We start from the raw sequence: 17,221 nt of genomic DNA on the forward strand, positions 1-17,221 counted from the left end.
ATCTGTGAATCCCATGAGCACATAAGACTCCTTGGCTGTGAACCGAGGAAGCTACAGGCCTCAAGCTGAGTGATCTGCCTTAAGAGAGCAAGACACTAGCAAGAAATAATAGCCAGCAAACCCTCCAGGACCACTGCCAGGTAAAGTGAGGTGTAGCTTAATCTCTTGGATTACCTGGTATAGTCCCAGCAATATGTGACTTTTAGGGTTAAAATCAGGAAAATTCTGGGCAATTACAGATGAGTTGGCAACCCTAGAAGGAACTAAATGGCTGCTGTGAAGAAGTGGAGATAAGAAGACCATCTCTTGTTTTGTGGGCACTATGCATATTTCTCCAACGGGGAGTTGCTTATGGAGGGAGAGGGTGTTTCAGCCATGACTCAATGCTTTGGGCCACTCCGATTCAACTTTCATGCCTTAAGCTTCATGTCTCATACAGAGGTTAAAGAGACTGACAATTCCTTAACAAACTTGGGGGCAGATATATTTTGGAATTCAGAACTTTGTGGATTTAGATACTGCACTTCTAACACACAAACAATGATATAGCCAAAGTTACTGCAATTAAAAAAAGAAAGCTATTACAATATGTGTTCTTTATATACATGGTAGCTCTAATACAGTATCCCACAATCATACCCATTGATATTTCTGTAGAAATATTTTGTAATATTTACATAAAATGAGAAAAATTTAAGAATGTTAAAGAATAATAAATAGGCACATGTCAGTTCAGGTCAGATTATGTTGCCAGTGAGTTCAGTCTCGTTTAAGTTTTGCCACCAATTTGGTCATAATGTTCAGAAAATTCAAGATCTTGGAGTTATGGATCATTGTTATATTTATAAATATTCATAAATATAAGAACAAGTCCTCAATTTATTACAATGTTAGGTTAAAGATAAAATCTATCTCATGTTTTCCAATATTGACTTAAAATTCTGGAAAATCAATTAACATATGATGCTATTTAATGCATCACAAAATTTATCAGACTCTCATATTGGAATTAATAATGCACTGAAATTATAATATAAGAACAGTCCAATGTCCTATTTACACATTATAGATTTTTATCTAGAAAAACAAGGTGCAATTATCACAATTTAAAATAGCTTTCTATAAAGGTCAATTGAAACGCTGCACTTTCTTGACCTGATAATGAAGAAGTAATGCATTTTGCCTTGCTGATACAGTTATAGGCTGAAAACCATGGGGGTTTTGGCCAAGAAAGCATTGTTTAATATCACTGTGAAAGCAAAGTCAAGGACATGCGTTTACAAACTGTATCAGGGCTCTAGGAGAAACAATAAAAACAATACCAATGAAGAAGATGACAATGATGGTGATGATAACAACTTGCTAGTAAGCCTAGAAGGTTTGGTTATAGTGATGGTACTGAATGATGTGAAAGAACAGTTGTTCTCTGTCCTGTTTTGAAAATCATGATCTTCAGTATCTGAAAAGCTGTGCCAAATAAGTGTACCAGCTCTCCAACTTTGGTGGTGTCATTATTATTCTTCAGAAAGATAGCCTAGATCTAATTTATTCAGAGCTTTGAAGATAAGATTCAGAGTCTTAAATCCAATTCAGTTGTTTATCAGTTTTAAGTGAAAGAAGCCCAGGCTCTTTTGTCATAATTCTTAGGTTCTCCTTTCCACAGGGAAAGCCACAGGGGATGAGAAGCTATCTTGGACATTTTCCCTCTAATGAAGCCATGTAGAACATGTACCTACATTGAACTTTATGCCCACATTGGCACTGATTTTAGTTTGCTACATAATATGCAATTTCTTTCCTAATTACATATGATGGTTTGTAAACTTTGACACTTTGGACAGGTTCTTTTCTTCTTCATTTCATGTGGTTTTCAAAAAGCTTCCAAATCATTCTTCTTGTCAGAGCCGTTTACACTGCCTTTTGAGATCTTGGTGTCCTTATTCAAGGCAACCTCTTATTCTTATTCCTTCCACCTCCATATTCATGACAAACCCATTACATGCCCTGAAATCTAAAATATTTATGTCTATATGACACTGTGCCTCTAATTATTGCAAATGAGGTTCCTTATCTCTTTCATGCTATTCCCTCAGAGAAGGAGTCTATGAAGAGCTGTGATAATCATCTTTTTTTTTTTTTGTCAGCTTCTTTCAAATCTTCATAAAAATTCTCTTCACACCAACTACCCAATGGCAAAATAGTCCCTGAAGTTGCTTGGCCTGAACCCTGGGCTTACAGTACTCTTATGACCTGTGGGTCGCCTCAGTGCCCTGTGGGATTCTGTAATTGGAGCAGTGCCGGCAATTACATAGTCACAGCCAAGGCTGCCTACATTTTCCTTATTCGTTCTGACCAATTTTGCATTCTTTTCTGCTTCTGAGCATTATAGACTAAGAGGACCCAAGGAAGTTTTAATTCAATACTGTTCTCACCCAATTTTCCCCAGGATTCCTGTTCACACTAACCTGCAACAAAAGACCAGAATGGAAGGCCAGCCCTCATGTTAGATCCACTATTAAATGTAATAACTTCTTTCGTTAAGCCTTAGGTGTGGACGTCTATTTCTTCTCCTTGTCAATCTATAATTAATCACCCTAAAGAGTAAGAAATTGGAGAGAAATAGAAAGTCATGGAAATGAGCTCATAATTAAGAGTAAATTATACAGATTTTATTATTTCATGGTATAAGCCCCAAACCATCCATGCTACAGTTCAAGCTAAAACCTCAGTGGGCGGTTTCTGTTTTTAAAAGTCTGCATGTTGGGCCTCCCCAGGTGGTGCAGGCTGTTGAGTGCAGCGTTGTGAAGCTGTCTGCAGCCTCTGAAGCACCGGTTCGATCCCAGCCGGCTGTCAAGAATCCCACATGGTGCAGCAGACCTCTCCTATCTCACTCGGTGCTCCCCTCAGCAGTGTATTTCATCAGTCTGCCTGTTGTGCTCCCTGCTCTGTCTCTGGTGAATCCTCTCACCCTCCCACGCATCTGGCCTATACCCAGGTTCTTGCATAAATAAATGAATAAATCTTTTAAAAAATTTAAAAAAATAATAAAAGTCTGCCTGTTCGTAAGGATATAATTATAAGTCAGAGATATCTAGACTTACTTAAGGTTTTTGCTTGTTTGTTTGTTTTTAAAGATTTTTTTTATTTATACAAGAACTGGGGTACAGGCCAGAGCATAGGAGGGTGAGAAGAGTCACCAGAGACATAGGAGGGAGCAGAACAGGCAGACGGACTAAAAACATGCTGAGGGAAGCAGCGGGCAAGACCGGAGAGGTCTGCCGCGCCACGCAAGTATCTCCCTGGCTGCCGGGAATCGAACTTGTGCTGCAGAGGCTGAGAACAGCTTCACTGTGCTGCACTCAATCTGCACCAGGAAGGCCCAGGTTTTCTGTTTTTTGGTTTTTTTGTTAGAGTGACTCTGTCCTATAACAGTTGATGCCATAAGAACTCAATCAATGATGCCTACTTATTCCTTAAACCAGCTCACACACCCCATAGGGTGGAATGAAACCAGGAGGAAGCCGGTGTGTGGACTGTGTAGGGACTCTGAGCTCACAGAGACTAAGAGAGACACACTATTGATTTTTATGTGTCAGTTTGAAAAGGAGACACTGTTCCTTCATCAGGGTTGTAGCTAATGTCCTTTCTTTCCCACTGGGAGCCAACAATTTCCCCTAGAATTTTAGAGACTTTGAGATCTGTCTGCCCAGTGCCCAAACTAATAAGGAATAACATTAAATGGCCAGCACAGAGACTACTCCTAAAGTGAAATAATTAGGCTTCCGCTTAAAAATCATCATTGTGTCTCCTACTTATGATGAATTCATAAATAATATTACTTGAATTAGTAATGCTTTGAGTTTTCCCTGCAAACACAGAACATTTGGTATTCTTTTTTTCTTCCCACCGCCTGTTACCTTGAAAATAAAATCAGGTCATCCATAAAAGCATTAGATTGTTATTTTTAAGGTGAAATACTTTTTGCAAGAGTTACATCAATACCACAAAGTATATTTAACACAAAACTCCTAAAGAAATGAAGCACCTGAGAGGAACACACCCCCCCCCTGGCCCCACCACCAAGCATGCTTCGCAACAGCAATTTGTATTTAGGAAGGTAATTTTTAAGTAATCAGGTGAGCTGCCACAAAGTGACTCCTCAGATACCACCTTCACGATACCCTGGAGAACTTCCTACTGAACAAGGCCAGGGAGCACTGAATGTTGGTCTCTACTCACCCTCTAGCCAGTGGGAAATGCATCGGTCTCTTGTTCCCAATGCATAACATGGGAAATAATGCACTTCAAAAAACTGCCTTCAGATTCAGATTCATATGACATGCAAGCTAGGGCAAGAAACTTTGCTTTATTTACTGATATATCCCAAGCACCTACAACAATGCGTGGCATAGATATCCAAAGAGTAAAAGAATCCCTACTGACACAAAGAATAGAGGGCTTGGGCCTCCCCAGTGGCACAGTGGTTGAGCGCTGGGTTGCGAAGCTGCCCGCAGCCTCTGCAGCGCCGGTTCGATCCCCGGCTGCTTCCCCGCCACCAGAGGAGGGTCCCACATGGCGCGCAGACCTCTCCTGCCACCCGCTGCTCCCCTCAGCAGTGTACTTCGGTCCTTCTGCCTGCTCTGCTCCCTGCTCTGGCTCTGGTGAATTCTCTCACCCTCCTGCGCTTCTGACTGTACCCAGTGCTTGTATAGATAAATAAATAAATCTTGAAAAAAAAAAAAAAAGAAGGGAAAGCTTTAAAAAAAAAAAAAAAGAATAGAGGGCTTACAATCACCAAAGGGAGGACTTTCAAAGCCATAGAAGACCAGCACAGTAAAGAGGGATCCCCCAGAGTCCTAATCTACCATTTCTAGCTTCTCTATGTCTGGGTCACTTCTGGCCTCTCCCTCTCTCTATGCAGAAGACAAAATGGAATTTTCCTTGGGTACAAGTCTAGGAGTGGAATTGCTGGTTCATGGGACATGAGCGTATTTACCATACTACGTTATAATCATTTATTTGTCTATCTCTTCCAAGATCAATGCATCCATTGGGCAAAATGGGCACACACACACACACACACACACACACTGAATTTGAAGAAAGTTTTAGTATACAATATTAAAACTTTATCTTTATACCAACACAGTGGTAAAATACCACTTTTGATATTTTTCAGTGGAGTAACAGGCACAAGTGCACAGAGCCCATGACAGTCATGCTGCCCACCCACCTCCAGGCAGCTGTGAGCTCACTTCATGTAAAATCACATATTTCTCCTTTTGTAAATGCATGGTCTACCACAAGATCTGAGAAACATCTGGTGCTTAATATGTGTTTAAGCAACCACTAAAATGAAATTAATGAATATGCATTGCTAGTGAAAGTCAGGCAGAAAAAATATTGGACACCAATATGATTTAAATGCATTAAGAAGAAAGGGCTGATACAAAAACAAGTCAACAGGAATAAATCAGATTTTTAGGAATGGGATGCCAATAGTAGGTGAGGATGTCTTGGAGGAGGCTTGGGAAGTATGAGGCTGAAGCCAAGGAGGTATGGAGGGCATCTGGGGGAACATGTGGGTGCCAAGTCTGTATTTGGCAGGTGGAGAAGTATTTCCTGGCAGACTGATAAATAATGGAGTTTGAATGGTAAAAGTGCACTTGAAAATGGTTCTAGTTCCAATTCCTCATTTTACAGATGAGAAAACTAAAGCCTATCAAATGATTGGGAAGTTGGAACCTGATTCTTTCTTTTTTTTAAAGATTTATTTATTTATGCATACAAGAACTGGGGTACAGGCCAGAGGTGTGGGGGATGAAAGGATTCACCACAGACAGAGTGGGGAGCAGAACAGGTGGATTGACTGAAATACACTGCCAAGGGAGGTCTGCTGTGCCATGTGGTTAGCTCCCTGGCGAGAAATTGAACTTATGCTGCAGTAGCTGCAGACAGCTTCATAGGTTGCATCTTAACTCCTTGCACTACCAGGGAGGCCTAGGAACCTGATTCTAATACACTTTCACTGTTCTCTCAACTCTTCCAGTGGCCAGAACTGTATTTCCAAACAAGGCAGGGTGAAATGAAGGACAAACTTATCATTCATATGTTTATTATGCATGTGTATAATCACATAGTGTGAGCAATTCCACGTAGCACATAATGAAAGAGTCATTTTCAGAAATCTTAATAGACTGCAAGGTTATCCTCAGGTCACATAATGGAATATTTTCATTTCTTATCTCTCTCAGGCCTACTTGCAACTTTGACTTGGAATCAAAAGCAATTGCCCCACCACCTCCCAAGTAAGAAATATCATCCTGTTGACACTGGTAAATTAGTCAGATAGCTAAAAGTTCAGTGGCCAAATCTGCCTAAAGTGCAACAGAACCCAAAGTCTCTCAGCTTGTCTGTCAACACGACAAGGAGGAGGTGAGTTATAAGCAAAGTAAACTGTGACTCCCCTATTAACAAGCAGAGGGGCATAGAAGGTGTTTTTACCTTCACACCAGAACCAGTGGATTATTGATTCCAAAACAGTCCTGGTTCCACAGGGTCTCTCTGGGGTTTCTTTTATTCCCACAGTTGACTGTGGGAATACAGTTGACAGTTGACTCCGAATACCTGACCCATTCTTAAATCATTTAATCAACATAATAAAGAGCCATTCTGCACAAACCACAGACCAGGATATGGAGATGCAAAGATAAATGAAGTTTGGATCCAGTCCTCAGCAAACTTAAATCTAGTTGATCATAAGAGTCTTACTGTAGGCCTGCAAGATGGTGTTCGGATCACGAGCACCATGTTCAGGATCAGTTGGCTCCATTTTAACTCTAGATTTTTTTTATTAGTGAATATCTAGGAGCTTCTGGAATAAAATCATTCCCCACTTGCGAACCAGAACTGAGGATGCTAAAGAAGAAGGGAATTATGGCGGGCGGGCGTGTGTGGGGAGAGGTGAAGTGAGTGGGGGTGGAGAGGGCATTGCAATCTGAGAAGTTCTCAGGGACATTCCAGTTCAGTAGAACCCTTGACAGGAATTAAACTCTATTCTGGGATAAGCTTCACTGTGCAGTTTCCCAAATGAGAGAACTATTGGGTCAGTACATTTACCATCCTTGTAAAATCAACCTACATGTAGGTCACAGCGCCTGGCAGAAAGAGGCAACCTCCGCTTTCCATGTAGAGACAGTTATCACCATGGATACATGGGGTAGGGAGGAGGCCCTGGTCATTATCTCTGGTTCAGAAAGTTGAAGTCACCCTTTAATAAACTGACTCCTGCCCCAGGTTTTTGGAAGGCAGACCCACTTCTGTTTGTTACTAAGGACCCAAAACTCCACAAGCCCTCTTTCCCATCAAATTCACCTATGCAATAGGAGCCAATGAACCTTTCTAAAATGCTACTTTCCATATGTCCTTCTCACAGTCCAAAATGTTCAATGATTCCCTTTGGTCAGTAGGAAAAGACTAAACTCCTTCTCTAACATTAGAGAGTCATCCACATTTCATAGTGCCCACTGCTCAATCATGCATGTCGACACATATGCAGGAAACTCATAGCTTGCCTTACACCCTCCTATCTCCACATCTTGCCTACACACTTCTGAAACTGATGAATATCCATCCCCTCTCTCTGCTTATTTATTTATTTGACAAATGTTTATGGCGCACTTGCTCAGTTCCAGAAACATTACTAGGTTCTGGAGATCCAGAGATGAGCAAGACACGTTCCCTACCACAGGAACTGTTTTGTTCAGTGCTATGCAGAAGTATAAAACATTATGAGACAGGGGCCTCCGAGGTGGCGCAGCAGGTTGAGCGCTGTGCTGCGAAGCTGCCCACAGCCTCTGCAGCGCTGGTACCATCCCTGGCCACTGGCAAGGGTCCCATAAGGCGCGACAGAGCTCTCCTGCCATGCCCGCTGCGCCCCTCAGCAGTGTATTTCATCAGTCTGCCTGTTCTGTTCCCCACTCTGTCTCTGGTGAATCCTCTCACCCTCCACGCCTCTGGCCTGTACCCCAGCTCTTGTATAAAAATAAATAAATATTTTTTAAAAAATAAAATAAAACATTATGAGACAGGTAATGGTGGCATTTTATCCAATCCAGCAGGTTGGGGAAGGATTCAATGATGGAGTGATTTTTAATCTGAGATATAAAATATTAAGAAAATCTAACCAGTCAATAGTTTGTTCCATGAAGAAAGTATCATGGGTAGAGTTACAGGTCAAAACTGCAAGTTTTGGCTCAACTTGAACTTCTTATGAAGCTTTTCCTGGACTCCAAAGTGCATAATGAAGAACCGCTTCCTCATCTTCTGAACTCACTGACAGCCAACATTCTGATGGTGGAGCATTTCCCTATATGCTTAGTCACTGTTGGGGCTATGATAATGTTAACATTTATTCTTCATCTTCACCTGGGTTAAATCATGCTTTAAAGGTCTTACAATACTTATGAGCACCTGGATTGTAGTAGGAGCTCAATAATATTTGTTAAATAAAATGCTTCCATATGGATAGCATAATGACCTTGCGAACATTAGTTCACTGTCCCCTTAGATCCGCTCAACTGGCCCATGCCAACACCAAATAGCCAAATCATGTATAATACTAAGATAGCAGAATAAACATAAAAGGGACTATGGATACATGTAGTGAAAAATGTAATTCTTGGAGGTAGGGTTTGTGTACCTTTATACCTGCCCAATCCTTCTATACTGTATCAAACAGATACCCAGAATATTTGCATATAATTATTCAATATGCTATACAATTTTAAATCATGAAAGAAGGGGAAAAGTTCATTTATGGATAAGTGTGAGTAATTTGACCTTAGCCCAAGGCTAAAATTATCATGTTGAAAAGATTTCTAATTTTGCCATAGATGCTCAGCTTTATTACTTTGTACACAAAGGGCAATTAGCTTCGATAATGGTTTCTGATATTCAAGCATTTTTCTTTTGTACATCCAACTGAATTGCATTTGGAATAATCGCTCTCTCTGAAGCCAATAGGTCTCTGGGAAAACACTGTGAAGAGAATGGAGATGGAGATCCAGGAAGGACAAAGTAGTGAAGCTTAATACAGTCTTTTATCTTCTCTATTAAATGGTCATGCAAATAAGCAGCTCAAGTGAGCCAACCTTCTTGAAACTGATATGATTTCCTGGATGCCTCAAGAAAACATAATGTCTTTAAGTTCTGAGTTGAAACACTTAAATAAAGCAGTAAACTGAAAAGCTATATTTAAATTCAGCTGTTCATTGTCTTTTCAATTCTAATGCTTTCCCACTTACTGTATTTTTTTTTTCCTTTCAGACATAATAAGCCTTAGTTATGAGGGAAAGAGACTGGCAGGAGAGACAACCAGGCCATTCAGGGTTCCTAACGGTCTCATCAGATAATCACAAAGCCCTGGGTCCACTGAGAGAGCACAGTTGTAAGGGGTGGGGGAGGCATGATGGCATGGCCGCAGCTACCTAGTCTGTTCTGAGACTCTGCCACAATCTTTTCCACCAATTCATTCAAACAATTGTTTTCTTCTACTCTGAATCAGCTAATTATTTGATTGAACAGAGAAACAAGTGGTTGCTTTGACATTAGGCACTAGCCCAATGCTAAACTGAAGTTTGCATTTTATCCTACCTGTTTAATTCAACAAAATTTGAGATTCAGTTTGAGATACAAACTAGCTACAAATCATGTTCTAAACCCAGTAAGTCACTGAAAGCTTATTTTGTGCCTTCAGAATTATACAAATGTATGTAAAAATAGTGTAAGTTAGATACCATTTTTTGAAAAATCCCAAGAGCCAATGAGATCCTTTCCTAGTTTATTTTCTTTCTCGTGTGTGTGTGTGTGTGTGTGTGTGTGTGTGTGATATGATTGTATTATTTTAAGAGTAGTTGGTTCTAGTTTATTTGCTTTTGTTCACAACCATCAGGTGTGCTTCCAAGAACTCTTGGATTACTTGGGATGGTCCATAGTGAATGATCCTTCTTACCTTTCCCAACTTTTCCTCTTCATCTGTCAAAGGACGAAAGAGTTTAATGACACCAAGTCTGTGGAAAAATGGCAGGTATTCACCTGAGGGACCTAAACTTGTCTCAGCTTTCCATGATGCTCTATGCTTCTTCTGCCACCCCCCTTGCGCCTCCAACCCATAATCTTACCTTTCATAAAAGAATTACAGACATGCAAAATTTACCTAAATATTTAGGAGAAAGTTGGTAAAGAGATCTCATTTGTCATGTCAGTTCAGATTGGTAGATTGAAGGCAGTGGCTTGGCTAACTATGTTCAGGCTACGTGGAAATAAAACAGTGGCTGACAATGCCTAACAAGTGGGGAACACACCAGGCATTTGCCAACCCTCCAGCACTAACATACTGGCCAGGCTCTATGCACTGGTTCAGAGGGAGCACCACATAGGTGGTGAGAGAACGCTTCTTCTCAAACTGACTTACAGAGTCTCCACCACCCAGAAAAGGGACCTAAGCAAAGCCAGACAAGAATAGGTCTGTAATGAAATGGTTGAGTCAGAGCAGCAGAGTCCAGAGTAGAGATTCTAGTTCCTTCCTCACTCCCATTCACTTGCCCTGTACTGCACAAGACACTTGGGAGACAGCAAGGCTAGAGCTTCCAAGATGGTGAAAAGTGGGGAAATGACCCCTGCCTCTTGGAGCTGCCCCTCCACTCCACTAGCTCTGGAGTTCGTACTAAATATCTAGGATTGCCTCCAGCAATCCTGGAAAACCCTAACCCCACCTTGAGGCAGTGTCCAGTATGTTTTATGGGCATTGTTCACCCTTCTAGACAGCATGTCCCTTTCCAATAAGGAGGTCTATGACTTCATTCTGTGTGTTTATTCAGGTGTTTCTTTTTAATGGCAGTATTGTGCTTAAGCTAGATAGGGGCTCAAAAATGACCTCATATCTATGGCTTCTCTCTTTTAGTTTTGTTCCCTGAAAAATATTTTGATTCCTTTTGCTTTTTAATTTTAGCCCACAGTTCTCATTTTCATTTTATCCCTTCCTCCTTCTCTCTTCAAGCCCTACCCCCTCACTCTTACTTACTCTTTATCACCATGCCATCTTCTGTTTTAAAAAAAGTATCTTTTATTGCAATGGTCCCTATAAATAGCATAACAACAAGCACACATATCCTTGCTGTGGATTTCACATGTGTGTTTGCTGCGAGTCTGATGAGCTAGGTGGCTCTTCTCTCTCACCAGTGGAGTAAGGCAGGCAACAGGGGTGCACCCGGACACCGAGCCTCTGCCACTTAGAAGCTGTGTGCAACATGGATGGAGCTAGAAGGAGTTACACTCAGTGAAATAAGTCAGAAGGAAAAAGAAAACTATCAGATGATTCACTTATAGGAGGAATATAGGGGAACCAAATAAGACATCAGGGCAAAAATATAATAACAATAAAAAACACAGCAAAAACAAACAGACAGTTATAAACCAGAGACCTCCTGCCATGGAGGAGGAGGGAGAGGGATCAGGTGGAGGGAGGAGCACAGGGGACTGAGGTGATGGTGCACGGGTGAATTGATGAAGGAAACTCTATGGGGACTGCAATTGAGGGGGTGGGGGGAAGCAAACATTGTTTAAAAGTGAGCAATGATGTAAAATATAGACAGAGAGATAGATAGATAGATAGATAGATAGATAGATAGATAGATAGATAGATAGATAAAAATTAAAAATTAAAAATTAAAAAAAAAGAAGCTGGGCCTCCCCGGTGGCGCAGTGGTTGAGCGCTGGGTTGCGAAGCTGCCCGCGGCCTCTGCAGTGCCGGTTCGATCCCCGGCTGCTCCCCGGCCACCAGAGGAGGGTCCCACATGGCGCGCAGACCTCTCCTGCCGCCCGCTGCTCCCCTCAGCAGTGTACTTGGGTCCTTCTGCCTGCTCTGCTCCCCGCTCTGGCTCTGGTGAATTCTCTCACCCTCCCGCGCTTCTGACTGTACCCAGTGCATGTATAAACAAACAAACAAACAAACAAATAAATAAATAAAAACATGCCTCTATAAAAAAAAAAAAAAGAAGCTGTGTGATTAGGGGCAGATCAACCTCTCTATTTCTTCCTCTACAAAAAGAGGGTAGTTCTTCCTCCCCCTCTGCTTCTGAGGTTTTTTTAACAAGGATCAAATAAAGAAAAATGTCCATGAAATCTCTTTGTTATGTGCAAACTTTTATGTAAATGTTATGTTGTCATTGCTATCTTTTTGTAAATCTGGTTACCTCACTGTAAGGTATGAATTATAATGGAGGATTTGATTGTCCTTTGTAGCACTGGGTCAAAGAACTTAATGCTTATTCCAAGTAATTTTTACTCATTTTGAAGCCTCTTTGTGGTTCCCCAAAATGGCACCTGATTTCCTAAGATCAGCAGTTAATAACCTCACTTAAGAGGGAGAAGCTACTGGGGCAGCCTTCAGCAGTCAAAGAAATGCCATCACCATTCTCCAGATGTTCCTACATCACTCAGGTTTTGGTCTTTGCCATCCTTAAACTTCCTTATGAGTGGTTTGGAAATCTCCAGATCCCGTCCAGCTAGCTAGAGATAAAATTGTGTAGGAAATGTGCTTCCAGGCCAAGGATATGGATTTTGACAGCCTTGCATTTGTATCTCAGTTGAAACACCTTCAATACTGAATCTGTTACCCTACAGGATCTTAAAGACAACTAGTGATCTCCTTTAATAAAATGATAAATTGTGTCTAATCTGTGTTATGCTGCTTGAGAACACTTTTTTAAAAATTTCCTCCTTGCTTATATTAAAAAGTGATTTGCATTGAAAAGGCAATGAATATTAATGTGATGTTTTAGGAGCTGACACCTAACCAAAATCTCAAATATTACATAATATAATCAATTCATCTTTCAGTGTAACATTTCCTCACCAACTGTGGGAATTTGATTTCTGAGAGTCCCCATGGTAGAAGAATTCATGAGAAATAAAATGTCATACAGGGGGAGAAAAGATTAGTAGAGCTAGGGTACATGGTAAACCAAAGGCTCTTTAAAAGACATTTCTGTCAATCTCAATGAAACAATAAAGGCAGCACAATCTGTAAAGGAAGAATCAACGAGACGATGAAGATATCACCATTTAGTCTCTCTACCCAAAAGGGGGTTGGCAAGTAGGGACAAAGATGTTGCTGAACAGGAGAAGGTCAGTACTTCTGGCCTCCCTGGTGGCACAGGGGTTAAAGACAGCACTATTAAGCTATCGCCAGCCCTTGCAGCCTGAGTTCAATCACCAGCCAGCCAGGGAGCAACACACATGGCGCAACAGACCTCTCCTGTCTTGCCCACTATTCCCCCTCAGCGGTGAATTTCAGTAGACCTGTCTGTTCTGCTCCCCACTCTGTCTGTGGGGAATCCTCTCACTTGATCCCCCGGTCCCCTACTGCACTTTTGACTTACACCCCAGTTCTTTTTTTTTTAAGATGTATTTATTTATTTATACAAGCACTGGGTACAGTCAGAAGTGCAGGAAGATGAGAGAACACACCAGAGCCAGAGCGGGGAGCAGAGCAGGCAGAAGGACCAAAGTACACTGCTGAGGGGAGCAGTGGGCAGCAGGAGAGGTCTGCGCACCAGGTGGGACCCTCCTCTGGTGGCCAGGGAGCATCCCAGGATCGAACCGGCACTGCAGAGGCTGCGGGCAGCTTCACAACCCAGCGCTCAACCGCTGCGCCATCAGGGAGGCCACACCCCAGTTCTTGTATGCATAAATAAATAAATTTTTTTTAAAAAATCAGCAAACTAGAAATAAACCATAAAAAGAAGGCAAGGAACTTTCCTACCAATGGAGATTAAAAACCACACTACTGGAAGACCACTGGACTAATGAGGAGATCAAAGAAGAAATTAAAAAATTCTTTGAATCGAATGACAAGAGGGCACCAATATCCTAAATGTATGGGATGCAGCAAAAGCAGTAATAAGAGGAAAATATATAGCAATAGAAGCTCACATCAAGAAACAAGAAAGAACTCAAAGAAACAACCTAATCTTGAAGCTCAAAGATCTAGAAAAAGAACAACAAAAAAACCCCAAAACCAGTAGAAGAAAAGAAATAATAAAAACTAAAGCAGAAATAAATGAAATCGAAACTAAAAAAACAATCCAAAAGATCAATGAAACCAAGAGCTGGTTCTTTGAAAAAATCAATAAAATAGACAAACCCCTAGCCAGGCTCACAACGGAAAAAAGGGAGAAAGCACAAATAAACAGGATCATAAATGAAAGAGGAGAAATCACAACAGACACAGCAGAAATCAAAAGAATAATCAGTAACTACTCTGAACAGTTATATGGAAACAAGTTCAACAATCTAGAGGAGATGGACAAATTCCTACAACTCTATAATCACCCAAAGCCAGATAAAGAAGAAATAGAACACCTAAACAGACCAATTACAAGCAGCGAGATTGAAATGGTAATCAAAAACCTCCCCAAAAACAAAAGCCCAGGACCTGATGGATTTACAAATGAATTCTACCAAACATTCAGAGACGAATTGGTGCCTATCCTTCACAAACTCTTCCAAAAAATTGAGAAGGAAGGTATAATACCTAATGTTCTATGAAGCCAACATTACACTAATACCAAAACCAAACAAGAACAACACAAAAAAGGAAAACTACAGGCCAATCTCCCTAATGAACACTGATGCAAAAATCCTCAATAAAATTTTAGCTATCAGAATCCAACAATGTATCCATAAGATAATTCAACACGACCAAGTAGGATTCATGCCAGGGACACAAGGATGGTTTAACATCTGAAAATCAATCAACGTTATCCAACACGTCAACAAAAAGAAATATAAAAACCAAATGATAATATCAATAGATGCTGAGAAAGCTTTCGACAAAGTGCAGCACCCATTCATGATAAAAGCCCTTGAAATTCTTGGGATACAAGGAACATACCTCAACATCATAAAGGCCATATATGACAAGCCAACAGCCAGTATCATTCTCAATGGTGAAAAGCTGAAAGCAATTCCATTAAGATCTGGAACAAGACAAGGATGTCCACTCTCACCACTGCTTTCAATATAATACTGGAAGTCCTAGCCAGAGCAATAAGACAAGAGAAAGACATACAAGTAATCCAAATAGGAAAAGAAGAAGTCAAACTATCACTATTTGCAGATGATATGATAATATACATAGAGAACCCCAAAAACTCCACAGAAAAACTAATTCAACTCATCAATAAGTTCAGTAAAGTGGCAGGATACAAAATCAACACGCAGAAGTCAGTAGCCTTCCTATACACAAAAAATATATCTGAAGAAGAAGAAATAAAAAAAAAAACATCCCTTGTATTATCGAAACAAAAAAAAAATCAAATATTTGGGAATAAATCTAACAAAAGAGGTAAAGGACCTATACAAAGAAAACTATAAAAAACTGTTAAAAGAAATAGAAGAAGACACAAAGAAATGGAAAGACATCCCCTGCTCATGGATTGGAAGAATAAACATTATTAAAACGGCCATCCTACCAAAAGCAATATACAGATTCAATGCTATTCCAATCAAAATTTCAATGTCATTCTTCAAAGAAATAGAACAATTATTGATGAAATTCATATGGAATCACAAAAAACCCTGAATAGTCAAAGCTCTCCTGAAAAAAAAAGAAGGTAATGGAGGCATCACATGCCCAGACTTCAAACTATACTACAAAGCCATAATCATCAAAACTGCATGGTATTGGAACAAGAACAGACATACAGACCAATGGAATCGAATAGAAAATCTAGAAATAAGCCCACAGATTTATGATCAACTAATCTTTGACAAAGGAGCAAAGACTATGCATTGGAGCAAAGAAAGTCTGTTCAATAAATGGTGCTGGGAAAACTGGGTTGCTACATGCAAAAGAATGAAGCTTGACCACTACCTCACACCATACACAAAAATCAACTCAAAATGGATTAAAGAACTAGACATAAGACCTGACACCATAAAATACATAGAAGGAAATACAGGTGAAACACTACGTGATATGCACATCAAAGACATCTTTACAGACACATCACCCAAAGCAGTGATAGTGAAGGCAAAGATAAACAGCTGGGACTACATCAAATTAAAGAGCTTCTGCACAGCAAAAGAGACAATAACAAAAACAAAGAGAAACCCCACCGACTGGGAGAACATTTTTGCACACAACACTAATGATAAAGGACTGATCACAAAAATCTGCAAAGAGCTGATGAGACTCAACAACAACAAAGAAAATAATCCAGTCAAAAAATGGGCAGAAGAGCTAAAAAGAAACTTCTCTGAAGAGGAAATGCAAATGGCCAACAGGCATATGAAAAAAGGTTCAACATCACTTGTAATCAGGGAAATGCAAATCAAAACTACCATGAGATACCATCTTACACCAATGAGAATGGCACATATTAAAAAAACTAGCAACAACAAATGTTGGCGAGGGTGTGGAGAAAAAGGAACTCTTCTGCACTGTTGGTGGGAGTGCAAACTGGTCCAACCACTATGGAGAGCTGTGTGGAGATTTCTGGACCTACTAAACATAGAGCTTCCATATGATCCAGCAATTCCACTCCTAGGTATTTACCCAAAGGACACAGAAACATCAATTCCAAAGAACACCTGCACCCCTATGTTTATAGCAGCACTATTTACAATAGCTAAGCTTTGGAAACAACCCAAATGCCCAAAAATAGATGACTGGATCAAGAAGATGTGGTACATATACACCATGGAATATTACTCAGCATTCAAAAAAGATAAACACATGCAATTTGCAGCAACATGGATAGCGCTGGAAGGGATCATGCTCAGCGAAATAAGCCAGAAAGAAAAAGAAAAATACCGTATGGTCTCACTCATAGCAGGAATCTAGAAAACTTAAATAAGGGACCAGGAAAATGAATAACTATAAGAAAGTGAAAATCAAAATCAACAAAAAACTATGAACCAGAGACAGTTTTTGGGGAGTGGGAGGCGGGAGGAGAGGGATTGGTGTCAGAATGGGGGGGTTGCAAATGTATGGGGAATATAAAAATAAAATTTATTATTTATAAATAAATAAATAAATAAATAAATAAATAAATAAATAAAAAGGTCAGTATTTCCCATCGGCTTGGGATGGAATGGGATGGAAGGTGGGCTGGTTGTCTTTTCACTCTAAGCAGGCCACGTGAAACCAAGAACA

General features: G+C 40.3%; 1 pseudogene across 1 annotated transcript in view; it reads left to right on the forward strand.

The window, feature by feature from the left end:
- The first annotated feature begins 1,212 nt into the window (after nucleotides 1-1,212).
- The window catches only part of LOC311185354 (histone H3.3C-like), a 78,604-nt pseudogene continuing 62,595 nt past the window's right edge, over nucleotides 1,213-17,221 (forward strand). The window contains exon 1 of the transcript in view: nucleotides 1,213-1,365. The product of the transcript in view is annotated as a histone H3.3C-like (transcript). The remainder of the gene's footprint in view (nucleotides 1,366-17,221) is intronic.

The sequence above is a fragment of the Talpa europaea genome, assembly GCF_964194135.1.
Source record: "Talpa europaea genome assembly, chromosome: 15".
Taxonomy (NCBI): domain Eukaryota; kingdom Metazoa; phylum Chordata; class Mammalia; order Eulipotyphla; family Talpidae; genus Talpa; species Talpa europaea.